The sequence below is a fragment of the Ipomoea nil genome, unplaced genomic scaffold (genome assembly GCF_001879475.1).
Source record: "Ipomoea nil cultivar Tokyo-kokei standard unplaced genomic scaffold, Asagao_1.1 scaffold0875, whole genome shotgun sequence".
NCBI classification, from domain to species: domain Eukaryota; kingdom Viridiplantae; phylum Streptophyta; class Magnoliopsida; order Solanales; family Convolvulaceae; genus Ipomoea; species Ipomoea nil.
In genome coordinates this window covers 670,227-691,310 of record NW_017617303.1, presented here as the reverse complement: position 1 = coordinate 691,310, position 21,084 = coordinate 670,227, and the positions used below count along the sequence as shown (strand labels likewise).

The following is a 21,084-nucleotide window of genomic DNA, read 5'->3' as shown; positions in this document are numbered from 1 at the left end:
CGTTATGCCATGGAACCGTGTTCACCATTCATGGTGAACACGGTTCCAACGGTGTTAGTACACCGTTATTTTTTTTTATTTTTTATTTCTTAATTAATTGTGTGACTTTTCTTTTTCATTTTCACATTTTTGCGGTTTCACTTTAATTTGAGGTGAACAATGATTTCGGACATTCATAAATTATGAATTCATGCCTGCACATTCACTTTGGAACCATACCTACACATTCCAATCCGAAATCACGGACATTCATAAATTATGAATCCATGCCTGCACATTCACTTTGGAACCATGCCTACACATTCACTTTGGAACCATGAGATTATGAATTTTCTGTTATGAGATTATGAATTTTCAGTTATGAGATTATGAATTTTCTGTTATGCGATTATGAATTTTCTGTTATGAGATTATGAATTTTATGAAAATTCATAATCTCATAACAGAAAATTCATAATTTGATCAACACGCGCCGTTAACTCAACATCCGCGATTATTATTATTATTTTTGCCTAAAAACGACATCGTTTGGCATTGTGTTCACCATTCACGGTGAACACGTTTCCAAGGCATAATTTGCCATACGTTCTTCCAGTAGGCGGTGTTAGTATATAATTGAATAAGTCCATTATTGCCAAGAGAATTATATTATTTATATTGGGATAGATTTAAAAAACTAATAATAATATTTTTTGGGATAGTGTTGGGAGGAAGAGACAAAATGCATGTTTTTGCCCATTTAATAATAATTTAGATAAGATTGAATTTTTTTTTAATCTTTTTGTAACAAGTTATAAAGTAATAATAATAATTTAAGGATTATAACTCCGGATTTTACTGATTGATTCTAAAAGGCCGGATTAATGAATATGTTTAACGTTAGCCTCTCACAACATTGTCCATTTAAAAGTTGGCACATCACAAGTAAACCCAGTATGTTCTATCAGCCATAAATAGAAACTCTGAAAATAATTAAGCCTTAATAAAAAAATAAAAAATAAAAAAGCATTTTAGAGAATAAGCAATAGGATTATTAGTTTTGAGAAATGTCACCCATTTTCTGTAGGCATTATATTTGCACAGGAATTAATTCCACAGAAACAAAATGAGCTGGATTCTCACACAGGGGACATGTGTTGCCATTACAATATAATCATTAAAATCACGTTCACAATAATGTGTATGAACAAGCAACCAGCCATCTTTGCATTGTTCTCTGTAATATCGCCAAGGCATTTCTTGCAAATAAGCAATGGTTTCTCAATTTCTTGAACACCTCCAAATAGAAAAGGTACACTTAACAGTTTAGAAAAATAAGGACTTGGATTATTACCCAGAGATAGATTAAAATAGGGAAAGTTTGCTTAGGGAATAATAACAAGTGACCAGAATATGTTATTGTCTCAGGATCACATGTATAAACCATGCGTTCAAACCAAAATTAATATATTGATAAACAAAAGTCTTAGACACATAAAAACATAGACAAAAAGAAGCTTTAATTTCTGATCTTGATGAAGATAGGATTGTTAATATACAATATGTAGTTTATTGAGAATATACGTATTGATTGAGCTGCCTTCTTCAGGTTTTATCAGAACTTTCTCTATTCCAGCCACATAGCCATCGTCGTCAAAATACTTAATAGTTCATACATTGTAAAGAGAAAAGTCATTTAGTAGGCACTATCTTAACAAAGTAAAAAAGGAGCATTAATGTTTCAGTTGCCACACAGCTATATTGCAAGTATTGAATAAGATTTTGTGATTTTTCCTTCCCTTCTTCTACTCTTTCTGATCAAATTTTCCTTCCATTTCTACTGATTTCTTACTTGACACTGCATATCTTAGCTCAATATTTCCAGTATATTACAAGTTTGCCGCCTAGGCTGATTTGATTTTTAAAACATTGGGTATCAGCTTGGACTTTAGGACAACCTCCCATGAATGGAAATCTGCAAAGCATTGTTCCAACACAGAGGTAGAATAGTACCTGTGGGGGTTAATAGGCCTGGAAATCCCAGAACAATGGAATTGAACAGATTGAGGGAATAAGGACTGTGCTTTACGTGCAGGGAGAGATGGCAGCCAGGGCATAGGTGCAGGGAAAGAAATACGAACAGAAGAAAGAGTTGAATAACTTGAATTAGAAACTGGTGGTTTTAGAAAATGGAGAGCTGAAACCACACAAGTATCCTTTAATGCTGTTTACAGTAGGGGAGGGTTAATAAAATTAAACTCCAAGGATTAGGGCAGACAGACTTTTTATATACTGATTGACAGTGGCATTACTCACTCCTTGAACCCACAACTTGCTCACAGTAAAGAGTAGAACATCTGCAAGAAGAAGGTTTAGTAGTGACAATAGTTAATGACGAAAAGGTTAGGTGTGACACTTCCTGTCCTAAATTCCAATGGAACATGCAAGGCAGTTTTTTTGAGCATGATGTCTACCTACTGAAGCTTGGGGGATGTGCCAAGGTCCTAGGAATGGACTGGATTCACAAGCATTCAGGAGTTCTCTTAGAAACCGCTCCAACCAGCATTACTGCATTACCCAACTATCAAGGTAACAGGGTCAAGTTTGAAGGACTAAGCCCCAACAGGCAATGTAAACAGGTTGTATTCCAGGAGATTCTAAAGGAAATTCAGCAAGAGGGAATTGGGTTAATAGTACAGTGCTGCAATATCCAACTAATTAAGCAAAAAAATTTGCAGGCTACACATGACTCTTAGTTGGGGATCACTCAGGGACCTTAGAATTTAGGATTTAGGGACTTATCACAAAGGGCCAAAGTTATCTTTCTACTGGCCACATATGAAGCAGAAAATTTCTAAATATGTCCAGGGGTGTGATATTTGTCAGAGGAACAAGTCTTGAGAACATCCATAGCTCTGGCCTCTTACAACCTCTTAGCATTCTAGAACAGGCCTGGACTCACACTGCCATGGATATTTTTGAAGGACTGCCTAACTCTGAATTTAGGGATGTTATCTTGGGGGCAGTTGACAGGTTCAACAAATATGCACACTTCATACTTCTAGACCATCATATCACTGCCAAGGAAGTAGCTGCAATCAGAAGAAAATGTTAAGTTCTAAGTATTATGGGCCATAGTACTTAGAACTTAACATTTATGGCCCCTGGCCCCTATGACGTGTAGGCCGGAATTGGACCAGTAGCACACAAGCTTAAATTGCCAGTGTGATGCTTAATCCATAGTGTTCCATTGTCTCCCAACCCATGAGGAACCTGTAGCCATTCTGCAAAGAAGAATAATCAAGAAAAACAGTGCTGCTAGCGGGTAAGTATGGGTTCAATGGACCAATTTGAGTCTGGAGGCGATGTGGGAAGTGTTTACACCCACTTGACAGCACAAATCTTGATTTCAATTCTTGAAGTGGAGAGGAATGTTATGCTACTAAGGGATGAAAGAGTCAGGATTGAAGTGGGTGTTTTGGACCGTTGCTGATTCAGTTGCCACAGAGCTGTATTGCAAGGATGAGAGTTGGCTATGGAACCGTCCTTTTACTATTTTGTGGTTATTAAGTTGCATTTTGTTTGTTGCATTGTGGGAATTTGGGTTACGGGTACCATGTTGAAGTAATGATTGTGTATTTAACTGATGAGTAAGTACAAGAGTATTTATATACAGAATGTAGAGCCATAGAATAATTCAAAGCTACCAAAATTAGAATGAAGATTTTCTCATTTTCCCTTCCTTTTTTCTCTGCTTTCCTTTCCACCCTAGCTTCTGATAATTTTTCCAGGATATTACATATATTTATCTGTATCTGTACAATACTATCATTTAAATTTATAATATCACACCATTTTACGTTAAAACCCTAATCTCAGGAAAATAGAAGAAAGAGGATACAAAGAGAAACTCACACAAGCCATTGATAATACAACTAAAGTCTGACGAATAGAGAAGATGGCCGGTTAGATGACGGTTATGAAACACGGAAATGGATGATGATGAAGTGCCGCAGCCACCGGAAAGTTGAGCGAGCAGCGATTGCGAAGGAGGGAAGGAGAGAATAGCGGGGGTTGGAGGGCAGAGGAGAAGGTTTCTCCGGAGACAACTGGCAACTGTCTCTCGGGAGACACTTGATAAAGGCACGTGCTTTCCACGCGCCATCGTACTCATGGGGGAATTTTTTATTATTATTTTTTTTTATTTAGAAAATTGCATTTTCATTCCTAGGATAATTGTATAATCTATTCATCCATTTGTTATGCTCACTTTTTATCCCAAAATTAATGTTAATTTTTTGTTCCTGAGTTGTACTAACTTTTTGGCCATGAATTGTACTAAAATTACAAATTTCGTCTCTAATGTGTTATTAGTAAACGGATGAAAAATGTAACATCAATGATAAATTAGAGACGATAAGTGAGTATGATTTGTTCTCAGGACTAATTCTTGGACGAAATGTGTAATTTTTCCCTTTCACTAAAAGCTGTATATCAATTGTTATTTCATTTTTTTTATAGGCTCTTTAACTTTCAGCATCATTTTCGACTGTCGACGACTAGACTATTTCTGCTTTGATGAGTAATAAAATGGACCACCAAACTCCATCGGTAGTACAACAAGGGAAGACATAAGTGTCAAACCCAACCAAAAGTCGTTATCTCCCGCAAGTTAATATTGCATTCACTGAGACTTGAACCTATGACTTTCCATCAATTCTTGAAACAACCCTCATATTCCTACGTAAGCAAAACTCAAGTACAACAACATTTAGCAAAATACTCTTCTTCTAAAGTCCTTTGACTCTATTACAATGCAGTATCAACTCACAATCTCACATATGGGATTTCAACCCGGGTGCCATCTGAACACAAGGTGTTTGGCACCGGCCTATATACCTTTGTAATTAATTAAGTTCATTCAATACAATTCTATCAGTTCTCATCTGTTATTCGTTAGTTAGGGTTTTCTTCACGAAAATTTCCACCACCATGCTGCTGCGAGAATTTTCCAGGTCGTAGTGATTGTGGTTGTTGATGATTAGGTTGAATCATTAAGCAAGAAATCAAATTTGTACTGGCATGTGAAGAGTTTACAATAACGATGCATGTTGTTTTCTTTGAAGAGTTAATAACCAAAATAGTCTCTCGACTATGTCGTAATTATCAATTTGATCCTCAACTATCATTTTTATCTAATTAAGTCCTCAATTATGTAATATTTACCCATTAATCTCCTGTTAATTTGATTGTTTGTTAACTCTCAAAATTAAGAGTAAAACTGTAATTGTATAAGCTGTGGGAGTTCCAAACTTTGCAGCAAAAGTTCCATCCGAAGCTACTGCCAGCGTGCATGACTCCCTAGTGACCAAGAAATGATGCCTGGTTCGCTGTGAGCAACCAAGACTCACGTGAAAGTTGAAACCATGGAATGAATTTTCATAACTCTTTTCTTTGATGCTATGTATGATTCCAGTAAAGGATACATATGTCTTTTCAGTGGCGGATCTAGGAATTTTCTCCCGTGGGAGCGCGACACATTAAAATAAAATAGATAGTTTGAAGAAAAAAAAAATGAAACACTTAAAAGTATAGCTATAAATATTGTTAGATATGAACGAAAAATAAAACAAATCAAAACTTTATAAAACTATTCATAACAAAATATGAAACATAATTAATTTGATAAAATAATTTGAATAAAAAAACACATTAGGCATGTGTGGCAAGATTTGAACCCTTGCCCTTCCTCAAGATAAACCACGCCCATTGCCAATAGAACTAACACGTCTATTGCTTGCAATTATCAATTTTCTTTTACTTATTATAAATCTTGTACTATATATATACATATATACATACAAGGATTATATATGGGGTGGAATTGAAGCATGTGCTCCATCTCACCGTAGTCGCTTAGGAGTGGTGCTGAGATTCAAACCCATGTCCTTTAGTCTGGCTCTGATACCAAATTGAAGCATGTGCTCCATCTCAACTAAAAGCCTAAGCTGATAGTTGGATTACACATTAATGGCTATATGCTCACAGGGGTGAGGTGAGTGGGGGCAACTGCCCCCATTGTAGGTCCGCCCCTGTGTCTTTCCATCTCCATATATTTCCATCACTTCATTACCCACAACTCAAAACAGAATGAATAATATGTTCATTTATGGAAAATACAAACTTACATTTAATTTGGAATTTTGGATGGTCGCAAGAGTAAATCATATGAACACAAAAATGGAGGATCATTACACCTCAGTGATCCAATCCTCTTTCTGCAGTTTTGTTCTGGATATACATAAACCTTAATGAATAATGATCATCTCTTTGCTATCATCTCAGTGATAATTCATAATTCATATTATGTTCATTATTTTATATATTTTATACCTAACGAGAGTAAGACATGTATGTGTAATATTGAAGAAATGAAAAAGATTTTACTAACATGAATTCATGATTTAAAAGTTATTGTGCAATATTATTTTATTTTAAAGGAAATCCATATACATCTTCCTATCTTACACTATTATATATTTCAGAATACAGAAGAATTAATGCACGATGGCAACAACACCATGGCCATAAAGGTTGTTTTGAATCATTCAATAATTCATCCAACTCATTTGACCGATTGGTAAACTCTTCTCCAACATCGCGAAACATTTCATCCAACTGATCTTCAGACTCATCATCTTCATTGTCAACATACATGTTAGATGTTGTAGCCACATCGCTTTCACCGTGCCAAATCCATTGTGTATAATATGGATTAATCCCATTAACGATTAGATCATCATATATGTCATCTTCACCAAACCTTTTCTGATTACAACATTTCGTACAAGGACAGAAGAACCTCTTATTACTATTCGGAAGGTTATTGTTTGCAAACTGTAAAAAATTTCTAACTCCATCTTCATATTCCTGACTAAGTCGATTAGCTTTCATCCAACTTTTATCCATCACAAGCCAATCTAAAATAATAATAACCTAGTTAAATATTTGTTAACAACATTTTAACAAATTTATATAATTATAACTACTACAACAAATACACTATATTCATTTCGGCCAATTAAATAATTAAGCTAATATTACATTTTGATTTAAAATATTACATTTTTTTTTCATAAGTATCATAATTTCTTTCATTAGTAAGAATTAAACAATTTATTCATTATTAGTATTACATTTTTCTCACAACATTTTCCTACACTATATAATGTAGTTTGTTTTAATTTCTTTATATACGTCTAACTTAATTTATACACACTTAGCTTGTTCACTTAAATTATTTGGTAAGTTATATACTTGAAAAAGGCAAATTATGGACCAAGATTCACCTAGCATGGTGGGCCTTGGTCCAAAACGTCATTTTATATTGAGTATCAACTAGTGCACTATATTCAATAACATCATCATGTATTATACACACTTCGCTTGTTCACTTAAATTATTTGGTAAGTTATATACTTGAAAAAGGCAAATTATGGACCAAGATTCACCTAACATGGTGGGCCTTGGTCCAAAACAACATCATTTTATATTAAGTATCAACTAATGCAATATATTCAATAACATCATCATGTATTATACACTTAGCTTGTTCACTTAAATTATTTGGTAAGTTATATACTTGAAAAAGGCAAATTATGGACCAAGATTCACCTAGCTTGGTGGGCCTTGGTCCAAAACAACGTCATTTTATATTGAGTATTAACTAGTGCAATATATATTCAATAACACCATCATGTATTATACACACTTCTTAGCTTGTTCACTTAAATTATTTGGTAACTTATATACTTGAAAAAGGCAAATTATGGACCAAGATTCACCTAGCATGGTGGGCCTTGGTCCAAAACAACGTCATTTTATATTGAGTATCAACTAGTGCAATATATTCAATAACATCATCATGTATTATATTCATAATATTTGTTCTATATGTCTATAAACTAAACCTTATTCCTTAATGTTCATACACAATTATTCCTAAAATTTCAAGATATACACAATAATATATAAACAAAATTTCATAAAATTCCACATATACACACAACAATTCATAATTGACCCACTAACTTATAAAATTAAATATATATACACAATTATTCCTAAAATTTAGAAAATATACACAATAATAATATATAAAATTCGAAATTCAAAAAATATATATACATAACCATTTTTAATTTATAATATATATATATATATATATATATATATATATATATATACATATATATATATATATATATATATATATATATATATACATATATATATATATATATATATATATATATATATATATATGTATATATATATATATATATATATATATATATATATATATATATATATATATATATATATATATATATATATATATATATATATATATATATACGTACGTACCTTACAGAATGTCCGGCGACCCAGCGCGAGGAGAGGCGGCGAGCGGCGAGCGGCAAGGCAGGCACTGTTGCAGCGGCGTCGACGTGCGGCAGTTGCGAGGGCGACGGCTTAGGACAACGTAGGGCGACGGCGAGCAGCACTATTGCGAGCGAGGCCGAGGACGACGTCGACGTGCGGCGAGCGAGGCCGAGGACGACGGCTTAGGCGGCGGTGGAGAGCATCGGAGGCGTAGGGCGTTCGGCGGCGTAGGGAGTTTGGAGCAGATGAGTGAGGAGTAAGGGCGGCGATCTGAAATGTTGAGTGTGAAAGGGCGCCGATCTGAAATGTTTTAGCTTAGGGTATATTATGAATTTTATACAGCGTCGGTTATTTTACGAATCCGACGCCGTATAATTATATTTATTTTTTTTTAAAATTTGAGTATACGGCGTCGGCGTTATACGTCGCCGACGCCGTATACCATTTTAATTTTTTTTTTTTAATTATTGGAGATACATTCTCCGACGCCGTATCTACAATTTATTATTATTTTTTTTTTAAAAATTCGAGTATACGGCGTCGGCGATATACGTCGCCGACGCCGTATACCATTTTAATTTTTTTTTTTTTTAATTATTGGCGTATCTCCTATTTATTATTTCTTCTTTTTTTTTTTTTTTTTTTAAATTTGAGTATACGGCGTCGGCGTTATACGTCGCCGACGCCGTATACCATTTTCATTTTTTTTTTAATTATTGGAGATACGGCGTCGGAGTTTATTTATCCGACGCCGTATCTACTATTTATTTTTTATTTATTTTTTTAAATTCGAGTATACGGCGTCGGTGATATACGTCGCCGACGCCGTATACCATATATATATATATATATATATATATATATATATATATATATATATATATATATATATATATATATATATTTATTTATTTATTTATTTATTTGAGATACGTCGTCGGCGAAGTATAACGCCGACGTCGTATCTCGTATTTATTTTTTATTTATTTTTTTATTTAATATACGGCATCGGCCATACCAAATAACCGACGTCATATGTATTTTTTTAAAAAATAAAAAATAATTTTAAATATTTAACGTCGGATTTTCAAAAAACCGACGTTATAATGTAGACGTTAAATCCGTTTTCTGTAGTAGTGTGCTAAGCTTCCTGGTATATCTCCTAACACCAATCCACATTTGGTCATTTTCTTTACAAATGTTGCAAACTCCAAATCTGGGTTTATTATTAAGTACGTAAGTGCTTTCAGATCTCTATCACTCGACTTTTCATCAATACTCAAAACTGATATTCTCAGTATTTGTTTAGGATGAAGGTTATTAACTTTTACTGTGAGGTTCGAAACTGCTAAATGAGAGAGGAAGAAGAAATCTTATGAAATTATAGTTTTGCCCTTAATTTCGATAGTCAACAAATAGTCAAGTTAACAGAGGACTTAATTGAGTAAAAATTGCATAGTTAAGGACTTAATTAGGTAAGAACGATAGTCAAGAACCAAATTAGTAATTACGATATAGTCGAAGGGACTATTTTGGTTATTAACTCTTCTTTGAATAATTTACTATGCCCAACGTAGTGCTTTTATTTTGAGAATAAACACGTTTGGTTTTATCAAAACCGAATAGATATATCCCTACATGCATATTTTGAATATAAAATTTGAATGTAATTGAAAATCAAACCATATACAAAAAACTCAATGTATATGAAATTTTTCTCAGGCAATACAATCAACTAGGCAGAGATTATAAAGGCTCTGATACCAAATGTTAGATATAAATAATTTAACGATACTGAGTAATAGCATATGAGAAACTTGACCTCGTATAAGCAGAAGCGGTAGCCATATTGATCTCCAGCCATAGTTGGTGTTCTTGCTGTATTGCCTCTTAACGATAGACCGTTAGCCATATTTTGCCTAATACTATACTCAGAACCACAAATGATGTATAGGTGTCTACTGAACTATATGAGTACCGTAACTGAATATGCTATATAATGAATATTCTATATCCCATAAATCCAAGTTTATATTAGGCACAAAGTTAGTTGACTAACAACTTCTAGTTATTCAGTCTAACCAGATCACTTAACAAACCTAGTCAACTTGCACCACTTAATTAAGACCCCTAATATATAATATATATTATTAGGAAAAATCTTACATTTAATTCTTAATTTGAATTATCTTAATATTGAGCGAACTCGATTGGACACATCAGCCATCTAATACTCATTGTTTGATACTCTTATTTGTTCTCTAACCTTCCCAAGGAATAGGGGTACACACTACACAGTAGAAATGTTTAATAAATGATCATTTTAGAATCCAACCCCCTTGATTAAGGGCCTGACAAATTTGTAACAAGTTATAAAGTAATAATAATTTAAGGATTATAACTCCGGATTTTACTGAATGATTCTAAAAGACCGGATTAATGAATATGTTTAACGTTAGCCTCACCCTAACTCCAAGATCCCATAACTCCATCCCGGCAGAACATTTAGGAGGATATGAATTATGGTGACTCAATAGTTCAGCAGACAGAGTCAAATGCCAACGCGCATAAGGAATCTGTTTACTTAAGACATAATCCCTACATAGCTGCCACCGAGATTCGAACTTGATCTCTTCTCTAAAATATATTACTATTGAACCATTGCACTATTTCGATTGGTCTCTAGATCCTTATCTACAATGACTCAAGCTATAGATCCTACGTGAGCTTACTCTTAGGACTCTTATTGCAGTACACTTCTAGTCTATGTATATCTCTATATCCTTTGTATTTATTTCATGTATGTATCTCAGTACAGACTGATGATTGATTAATACAATCCTAATCTGGTATCAGTTGCTAGGTTTTCTCTATGGCTGACGACAGCTCTGTCGGTAACTCTTCCGAGCGGACTGTTTCCAATGTTACTGTGTCATCCTTGCCCACCTCTCTTTCCACGGCTCATCACATTGTGAGCCTTAAGCTTACCAATCGCAATTTTCTGTTTTGGAGGACTCAATTGGTTCCGTTCCTTCGTGGCCAAAACTTGTTGGGCTACGTCAACGGTACAAACCCATGCCCGCCGTCGACGGTGCCGCTGTCATCCGGTGAGGCTTCGTCCGGTGTCTCTCAGGTGGCTGTCAACCCCGTATATTCTCTCTGGGTCCAACAGGACCAGCAACTCCTCTCCATGCTCATGTCCTCCCTCTCGGATGAGGTGATGCACTTAGTAGTCGGAAGGCGGACGTCCATGGAGGTTTGGGTGGCCATTGAGACGGCGTTGGCTTCTACCTCGCATGCACAGACGTTAAATCTGCTAGGCCAACTGCAGACGCTCCGGTAAGGCAACACTTCAGTCGTGGATTACTTGGCCAGGGCGATGATGATTGTTGAGGACCTGGTGCTCGCTGGCCCGCCGGTATCTATCGAAGAGCAGAGTATGTTTGTGCTGCGTGGCTTATGTCCGGAGTACAGGTCCTGATAAGCGCCAAAGACACCTATAAATAAGGTCTTTAAAGAATGTGTTTTGAGCCTAATTGTAATCCTTTGTGTACAATTAGTGACCATTTAAACTATAAATGTGCATTGTGTTATGAAATGTTACCACACTTTGTATTCTTGTGAATTTGGAAAGATTCAGCTCAAAGGAGACATGGTGGCATACTTCGGAGCATTGCAAGGCAAGGAGCAAACTTGAGTCGGGCTAGGATCACCCAACGCACGTGGGGAGTGCGTGGGAATGAAATAGAAAGTTCCACGCACTCGTCCCACGTGCGTGGACGAGTCGTGGGACGAGTAAGTAACCGGCTCACGTATGTCGGCCGGGCGCGTTGGCGGTGGCAGCTTGGCGGATTACATTTGTCTAATTGGAGGGGAGCTATTTAATAGGTTAGGAGGAGATTAGAAAATGAGATACAAAATATACAACATTTCTCTAGTAGTAGATTACATTTTCTCTCTAGGTTTTCTATCTAGCCCCTCTCATTGTAAGATCCTTTGAAGAAGAAGATTGACACACTTCCAATCAAAGATCATTGTTGAAGTCTTCAACAATTGCACTTCAATTTGGTACTCTTTATTGATTTTATATTTCCATTGATTGTTAGATTCATGAATGCAATGTTGAAAGTCATGGCTATGAGTGACTAGATTCTTTCTAGGATTTGAATTGTGAAGTCTTGATCACGATGCTTATGTGAACCTTAATTCCTAATTAGGTGTATGAATGATTGCAATGTGTACGAATCTTGTTGTCTTAGTGTGAATTGTATGCACTCTATGGAGTCCGGCCAACTCCTAGGGTTGTGCTAAGTAAGTGATCTATGCAAGAGATTGCTAGATCACTTGAAGCTTCCATCTTTGGCATTTCCTAGCTTAATGAGACGAGAGGCCTAGGTTAGGAAGGTAGTGTAGGCAAGTTGTTCGAGGAAAGGTCTCTTAGACTCTTAGACACTAAAAGAGGAGTTCTAGTGTCTAGGAGACAAGTCCTAGTAGTTGAGAAGCGAAAGGACGCAAGCAACCCTCCCTAGGTTCTAGCCATTGCAACATTCTACCTAGTACTAATGGTCCTACTTGCATCATGAGAAAGACAAGCAATTCAATCCTATTTCAATTCAATTGTTTACTCTATTTTATATGCTTATTTCTTGTTTTACCCATTTACTACATTTAAATTCATGGCGCGTGACACTTGCTCAACACACACACACATCTTTCTCTACTTTGATGTTCATTTAGCGTCTCCAATTTGTCATCCGTAGAGAACGATAAAACTCGGGAACCATCCCAATCTTTTGACACGTGATTCTTAGAAAAGCCCCACAAGCAAAGAGAAAAACGCAAGGTTATCAAAATGGCGCCGTTGCCGGGGATGGCAAATGGTTATTGCTAAGTTATTGTCAAATTGGGAAATGTTTGTGATTGCTAGTTGAGTTGTTTTCTTTTGTTGCATTTTGTTTGTGATAACTCTCTAATCAACTACTTTTAGTTGAGAGGAGGAAAAAAATTTGTTGCAATTCTTCTAGGTTGGATGCATACAAGATGAAAAGGGAATCAAGGACTAGTGCCCTTTGTACCCGAAATCAACAAAGCAACTAGAAGGAGAGCTCTACACTATTTTATTCCATTGGACCACATGGCATCTTCAAGTGCACAAAACCAAAGAACGTCGATAGGAAGAGAAAGTCCATTGCACACACACCCCAACCTATTCAGCAAGGAGGAGTAAATTAAATGCTTATGGAGGAGCCCCATTACCCCAAGAACCACCCCGCAAGGAGAACAATGCCAATGTAGGACAAGTTCCACCAGATCCCATAGGAGATGAAGAATACTATGATGCTCCACATGATGGAAGATGGGAGATCAATAGCCGAATATATAACCCCCGAATTCTCCATGCATAATTCTATCTTTGTACCACCCTTGGAGAATGTGAATTTCCATATACATCCGGCGGTACTTAGCCTTGTTCAAAACAATCATTTTGGAGGATCAATATTGGAGTATCCACATACTCATATCACATGACTCATACGTGTTTGCGGCATGTTTAGACAAGAAGGAGTATCGGACGAGATAGTAAGGTTGAAGTTATTTCCATTTTCGGTAGTTGGAGAAGCTTTGAGATGGATTGATGCACAAGATGACGACCATTTCCGGTCGTGGGCTCAATTGCACAAGAAATTTATGAATGAGTTCTTCCCCTTGACCAAGACGATGAAGATAAGGAAGCAAGTGCAGTCCATCCTTCAGCCTCGTCCCATGGCTCCTGCTTCTATTCGGCCAGACCAACCCGCGCTGGCTCAGCCAGTTCTGTCCGAACCAGACCAGGTCAACCAGCCTGAGCTGCCCGCTTCATCAGCTACACCTGTTGCCTCAACGATTGCACTCGCGGCTCGTCCTCGCGGCCGACCGCGTGGGCGGTCTACTCGCCCCACAGTTCATTCTCATACCATGGCCACACGGAGCCGGTCTCAGGCTCCCCCTACGGTTCCGACTGCACAAGTTTGTCTTACTGAACCTACATGCTACACTCAGGCGATTAAATATCAAGAATGGCTTATGACAATGGACCAAGAGTTCAATGCTCTTCTTCAGAATGAGACATGGTGCCTTGTTCCACCTAAATTAGACATGAACATTATTGGGTGTAAGTGGGTCTTTCGCACAAAAAGGAAGATAGATAGTTCAATTGAAAGACACAAAGCATGTTTGTAGCTAAAGGGTTTAATCAAGTACTGATGTGAACTTAATTGTACACGTTTCTCTTGTTAGTTTGAGTCTATTTGTGGGTTTAAGTTCATTAAATTGTTACTTTCAATACCTAATTCCTTGCTTTCTAATGAAAATATGGTTTAATGCTTGATTTGAGAGTTTTTATGGTTTTGTTAGTGTTTTGAAACCATTGCAGATCAATTGCAAGAGTAAGGGAAGTTCTACGACAAGTTTGGAGCCAAAACGGAGTCAAGGTGAAGCTAAGGAGGTGACTAAAATGCTTCAAAGAGAGCCAAAGAGTGGTACTTTCAATAGATTTGATCAAAAGAACAAAAAAGACCAAAGAGTTGTAATTCCCGTTGAATTCGGCGACATCTTAGTATTTTGATCATATCTCACTCTAGGAATGTCTGATTTAGGTGATTTTTGCGCCAATGGAAAGAAGACTCGAAGGGATATAACCTATGATGAAGCAGAAAACTCGACGCATCAAGTTCCAAACTCAACGTGTCGAGAAATTCCAGAATGTTGCGCGCAGATTACGCAGAAAACTCGACGTGTCGAGAATTCTAGGCAGATTTTGGAATATTTTGTGCGGAAACTTCCTATTTCATCCCTCACTTGATTCCCACTATAAAATCCCGCCTTCCTCAACCCTAGAAGACCCAGATGCGGTGTTTTGGAGACAAGAAGGAAGAGAATCAAGAGCTACAAGTTGTCTTTGAAAGCAAGAAGAAAGCTGAGGAGATTTGGGAGAATCACTTAGTTTATTCTAGTACTCTCTTTGATTATTTGTAAACACTTTATTATATTTTCCATGTATAATTTAGCCATGCTTGGCTAAATTTCTTTAGAGATTATTGGGTAAAAAGCGTTTATGAACCTATGTGCCTGTTTATCAGATTCTTAATATATTGATATTTGAGTTTTATACTTGTGTTGCAATTGTGATTATATTGTTGTTGCTAGTAGTTCAGGGCCTGAATTACTTGTTTCATAGCTTTATTTATGTCATAACGGGAGTTAGTCATAATTGAGAGTGCATGGAAAGAAATACGAACAGTATCATAGGGCCTGCAGATAATGATGCAGAAGAGACAGAAGAAAGAGTTGAATAACTTGAATTAGAAAATGGTGGTTTTAGAAAATGGAGAGGCTGAAACCACAGAAGTATCCTTTAATGCCGTTTACAGTAAGGGATGGTTAATAAAATTAAACTCCAAGGATTAGGGCAGACAGACTTTTTCTATATATATATATATATATATATATATATATATATATATATATATATATATATATATAGACAAGATCAGGTGCGGCTATATGTTTAGGTGAGGCGGTGAGGTTATATCCCAGCCGTTGATCAATTCTAATCTAACGCATGATAAACATTATTTTGATTGTTATTTTTAATAATCTTTTTATAGTTAAATTGCAAAAGTTAATTAATTTTATATTTATTCTTATTTATTATTAGTATATTTAACTTTATTAATATTGTTTAATTTTAAGTTATTTTTATTAGTTTTAAATTAGTTTTGTTATTAACATTTGTCAGCCCGATAATTTTCACACCTTCTTCTTCTTCTTATTATTATTATTATTATTATTATTATTATTATTATTATTATTATTATTATTATTATTATTATTATTATTATTATTATTATTATTATTATTATTATTATTATTATTATTATTATTATTATTATTATTATTATTATTATTATTATTATTATTATTATTATTATTATTATTATTATTATTATTATTATTATTATTATTATTATTTTATTATTATTATTATTATTTTTTTTATTATTATTATTATTATTATTATTATTATTATTATTATTATTATTATATTATTATTATTATTATTATTATTATTATTATTATTATTATTATTATTATTATTATTATTATTATTATTATTATTATTATTATTATTATTATTATTATTATTATTATTATTATTATTATTATTATTATTATTATTATTATTATTATTATTATTATTATTATTATTATTATTATTATTATTATTATTATTATTATTATTATTATTATTATTATTATTATTATTATTATTATTATTATTATTTATTATTATTATTATTATTATTATTATTATTATTATTATTATTATTATTATTATTATTATTATTATTTTATTATTATTATTATTATTATTATTATTATTATTATTATTATTATTATTATTATTATTATTATTATTATTATTATTATTATTATTATTATTATTATTATTATTATTATTATTATTATTATTATTTTATTATTATTATTATTATTATTATTATTATTATTATTATTATTATTATTATTATTATTATTATTATTATTATTATTATTATTATTATTATTATTATTATTATTATTATTATTATTATTATTATTATTATTATTATTATTATATTATTATTATTATTATTATTATTATATTATTATTATTATTATTATTATTATTATTATTATTATTATTATTATTATTATTATTATTATTATTATTATTATTATTATTATTATTATTATTATTATTATTATTATTATTATTTTTTTTTTTTTTTTTTTTTTTTTTTTTTTTTTTATTATTATTATTATTATTTTATTATTATTATTATTATTATTATTATTATTATTAATATTGTTGTAGTTTTAAGTTAATAATAAAAGTGTAGCCAGTTAAATAAGGATTGTAATTTATTTAAGCTTTTAATTTTAATTTATTTAACTAAAGAAAAAGTCATTGTGCGGTGAACAAAAAGAGCCGAACGGAGAGGATGATTCGCAGAAGAACTAGAACTCCGGCAGCGGCTTGGTCATCTTGGCGATTCGATTTAATCGGAGAAATTGTGGCTGGGCTTGGAGATGCGATGGAGGTTAGACAGTATAAAAGGGACGCTGATTCATTCTCCTGAACATGAATTTTGGCCCCGGACCAATTCCGGATGCGATCCACATCAATCTCCCCGGAGCAACTCCGGTCGGTACGGCGGCGATCTCCGGCGGCAACGTTGGCATTCTTCGGTAGCAACCAGCCCTTGGGCGGTGGTGATTTCCGACCGGCGGGGGCATCAGTTTGGTTCAACGTTTGGCAACAGCTCTCATTCTTCCTGGTTTTTCCCTTTGTTTATACTTTCATTCTCTAATTAGCAGTAGCAGTTCTCTGGTTTTCTTCCTCTTAAATCTTCACTTGTCATTTATAAATTCTTTACTTTCAACTTTGTGAGTGGTGTACGTACTGACGTACTGTGCTTGTCGTAACAATATTAAATTGGTTTGCAATTAATTTTGAAATGCTTTTGATATTATTAGGAACAAGATGATTTTAATTTCATTCACACTATTTGTTAGTAGATTTAAATTAATTGTTGATCTTGAATGAGCCAGTGCTATGTTTCTGTTATTATTTTGCTTTTCAAATATTCCATTTGTTAATTAGTTTAGTTTGCATCAACTCGTAGAATTGAACAATTGAAGCTGATAAGTTAATTGTTTTAATTTCAAGTCAATTACTTCTTAAGTTGTTAAATTGCATCGTACAATTTCCTGTGGGATCGACCCTTGTTATTGCACACTATCACTACAACTGATTCGTGCACTTGCGAGGACTTAATTAAATTGTCCAACAATTTTTGGCGCCGTTGCCGGGGAATTGTTTATTTTGCAATTTAATTTTCTGTTTTTTTTTTTCTTTAATTGCTTGATTTTTTTCCCTATCCCTTCATTATTGTCTTTTTTTTTCATTCTTTAATCTTGCATTTTATTTAATTCGTTCGTCTAGTTAAAAATTTGCTTTATATTTGTTTTTAATTTCCCTATTCTCTTTATTTAATTTTCACATTCCTTAACAGCTTGATTCTTTAATTCTATCACTTCATTATTATTGTCATTTGTTTTTCCCTTGCTTATTTAATTTATTCATTAGTCCATTTTACTTTTTGATTTTTTTTTTTGTTTTAATCACAAATCCAAATTTGAAAATTTCTACTCTCTGAAAAAATGTATGAAGTTAATTCCAATATGGATTTGGCTTTTCAAATGTCTGAGTTAGCAAAACAAATGGAAAATATGTGGTCTATGTTAAGTATGCATCAAGATAATTCATTTACAAATAATAATGGTTTTGGACAGCTAATTCAATGAATGTTTTTAATCAAACGCATGTGCATGACTTGTTTTATAATTCACATAATTCAGGTTGGGAAAATCACTCTAATTTTTGGGATGATAATCAAAATGAGTTTCAACTAAACCATCCTAATTTTTCTTGGGATGATAGTCAAAATGATTTTCAACCAAGTCATCCCAAATTTTATTGTGATTATGATCACAACGATTTTCAACCAAGTTATTCTAATTTTTATTGTGATTATAATCAAAATGAATTTCAGCCAATTGACCCATCCCAACCTGAAAAACCATCTTTGGAGGATACTTTACAGGAGTTCATGCAGGGTTGCAATATCCATGATTTCCAACCTAAAAAACAATCATTGGAAGATTCCCTGCAGGAGTTTATACAGACTTGCAATATGCAACAAGACGCACATGGTCAATGGTTGCATATGCAACAAGAAACTTATGAGCCACAAGAAGAAGATGAACAACGATTCCAAGAAAATGAGGCTTGCTTTAAAAGAATTGAAGCACATTTAGAGCAAATTGCTAAATTTGTGCAAGAGCATGTGCCAGGTAAGTTACCTAGTCAACCTGAAGAGGCTAAGGCTGGTGATATCAATGAAAACAAGTCAGAAGATAATATCATTTCTAAACAAGCTGAAATAATTGAAAAATTGCATAATAATGTTGATGATATTATTGTTGAAAATGAGCCTAAATTGCATAAATCTGATAATCCTTATCTGCCTCCCATGCATTATGTGCCCCCAATCCCTATCCATGTTGATGAAAGTTTTGGAAACACCAAACCGGTGCAAAATGAATATTTAGAGGTAAAGGAGCCTTATGTACCACCCGAGCCTTATGTGCCCCCAGTTCCATTTCCAAATAGGCTCAGAAGTTGTGTGCATGAAACGGTAGGTGCAAAGCTACAAAACGAATTGCCCCTAGTCCCTATTGATGTTTAAGCAGACAAATTGACCAAAAATGTGCATGATGAAACTGTTGAGTTTCCAAATTTCAAATTTATGAATTTTCCTGAAAGATCTAACCAAGTTTTTGCAGTGAAGGGGTTGCCTTTTACTGATGATGGTAAGTTGGAGTTTGATAAAATCCAAAAAGAAAATCTGTTGAATGGCGTTGCTCATAAATCATTTTCTTGTCATTTAAAACCTGCAGGGCTAAATGAAAATTTCACAAAAGAAAAATCTAGTAAAGGAAGACTCTCTTTGTCTTCTTTTCTTTCCTCTCACAACATTGGGGACAATGTTGAAAATAAGTGTGGGGAAGGGGTTCTACCCACAAATCATAAAAAATTGAAAAATTTTAAAATTTTTAATTTTCTCATGTTCATTTTCTTAAATCTTTTTATTTTAAAATTCTAGCATTAGTTTGAGCTTTATCCATTAGTCTTTTAAATATTCGGTGATAAAAATAATGCAGGTTTTTGTCAGCTCTTAGTGTGTATATTGCTTTTGACTAGTTGTTAATTTCTTTAATTTTATATCTTCGTCAAATCAAAAAAAAAAAAAAAAAACAAAAACAAAAAAAAAAACAAAAAAAATAAATAGAATTTGAAAATCACAAATACCCTTATATGTGTTATGCATTTTCTTTAGTAGTTTATATGCATCTTTCATTTTATATTACCTTTTTCAAATTCTTAAATAATTCTTGAGTGCTATAAATTGTGGTATAGTGTGTTGGTTCAAGGATCATCTTTATGACATAAGTGAGGTGAAAAGAAAAGATTTTAAACAAAAAAAATATTCAAAAATAAATGAGAGTGTTTTATTTATTTTATTTTCAGCAATTTCAGAGATTCTACTCCGCTGAATCAGCCACATATACACATGTACCATAAATAAATAAATAAGTGTCGTGGTCTGGTTTATGAGTATACATAAATTTGAAAACCCAAACAAGTCTGGCGTAAAATGGCGAGGTTTTTGGGGAAGTTCTCTTTGGAAAAAGTCAAAATAGAAAAATAATGAGTGAACTTTGGAAGAGACGAGCAATTGCATTTCAATTTTAATAAATGCCTTGATCCGTATTTCCTTCATGTTTTGCACCTGCACAGTGATAGAATATTTCTGAATTTGGTTTAGGTTGAATTTGATGAAATTTTTATATTTTTCTATTGAGTTTTTGTATAGTTCATATAAGGGGTGTCAGCACACGAGCACACGTTTTATATTTATGTTAGTTGTTAAAGTTTTTAATTTCTAGTCAAATGTTTTATAGATTCTTTGAGTTGGCACTAACTTTGCATTGGTGGCAATAAATTTGAAAGTC

The 21,084-nt window shown here is 33.5% G+C and overlaps 1 long non-coding RNA gene across 1 annotated transcript; it reads right to left on the bottom strand.

Annotated features, from left to right (window-relative positions):
- Positions 1-2,429: 2,429 nt before the first annotated feature.
- LOC109178965 lies at positions 2,430-19,884 on the bottom strand. The gene is made up of 3 exons (XR_002053793.1): positions 19,874-19,884; positions 11,383-11,384; positions 2,430-2,693 (listed from the first exon to the last, which is right to left on the bottom strand). It is a non-coding gene; the product is annotated as an uncharacterized LOC109178965 (long non-coding RNA).
- Positions 19,885-21,084: the final 1,200 nt, after the last annotated feature.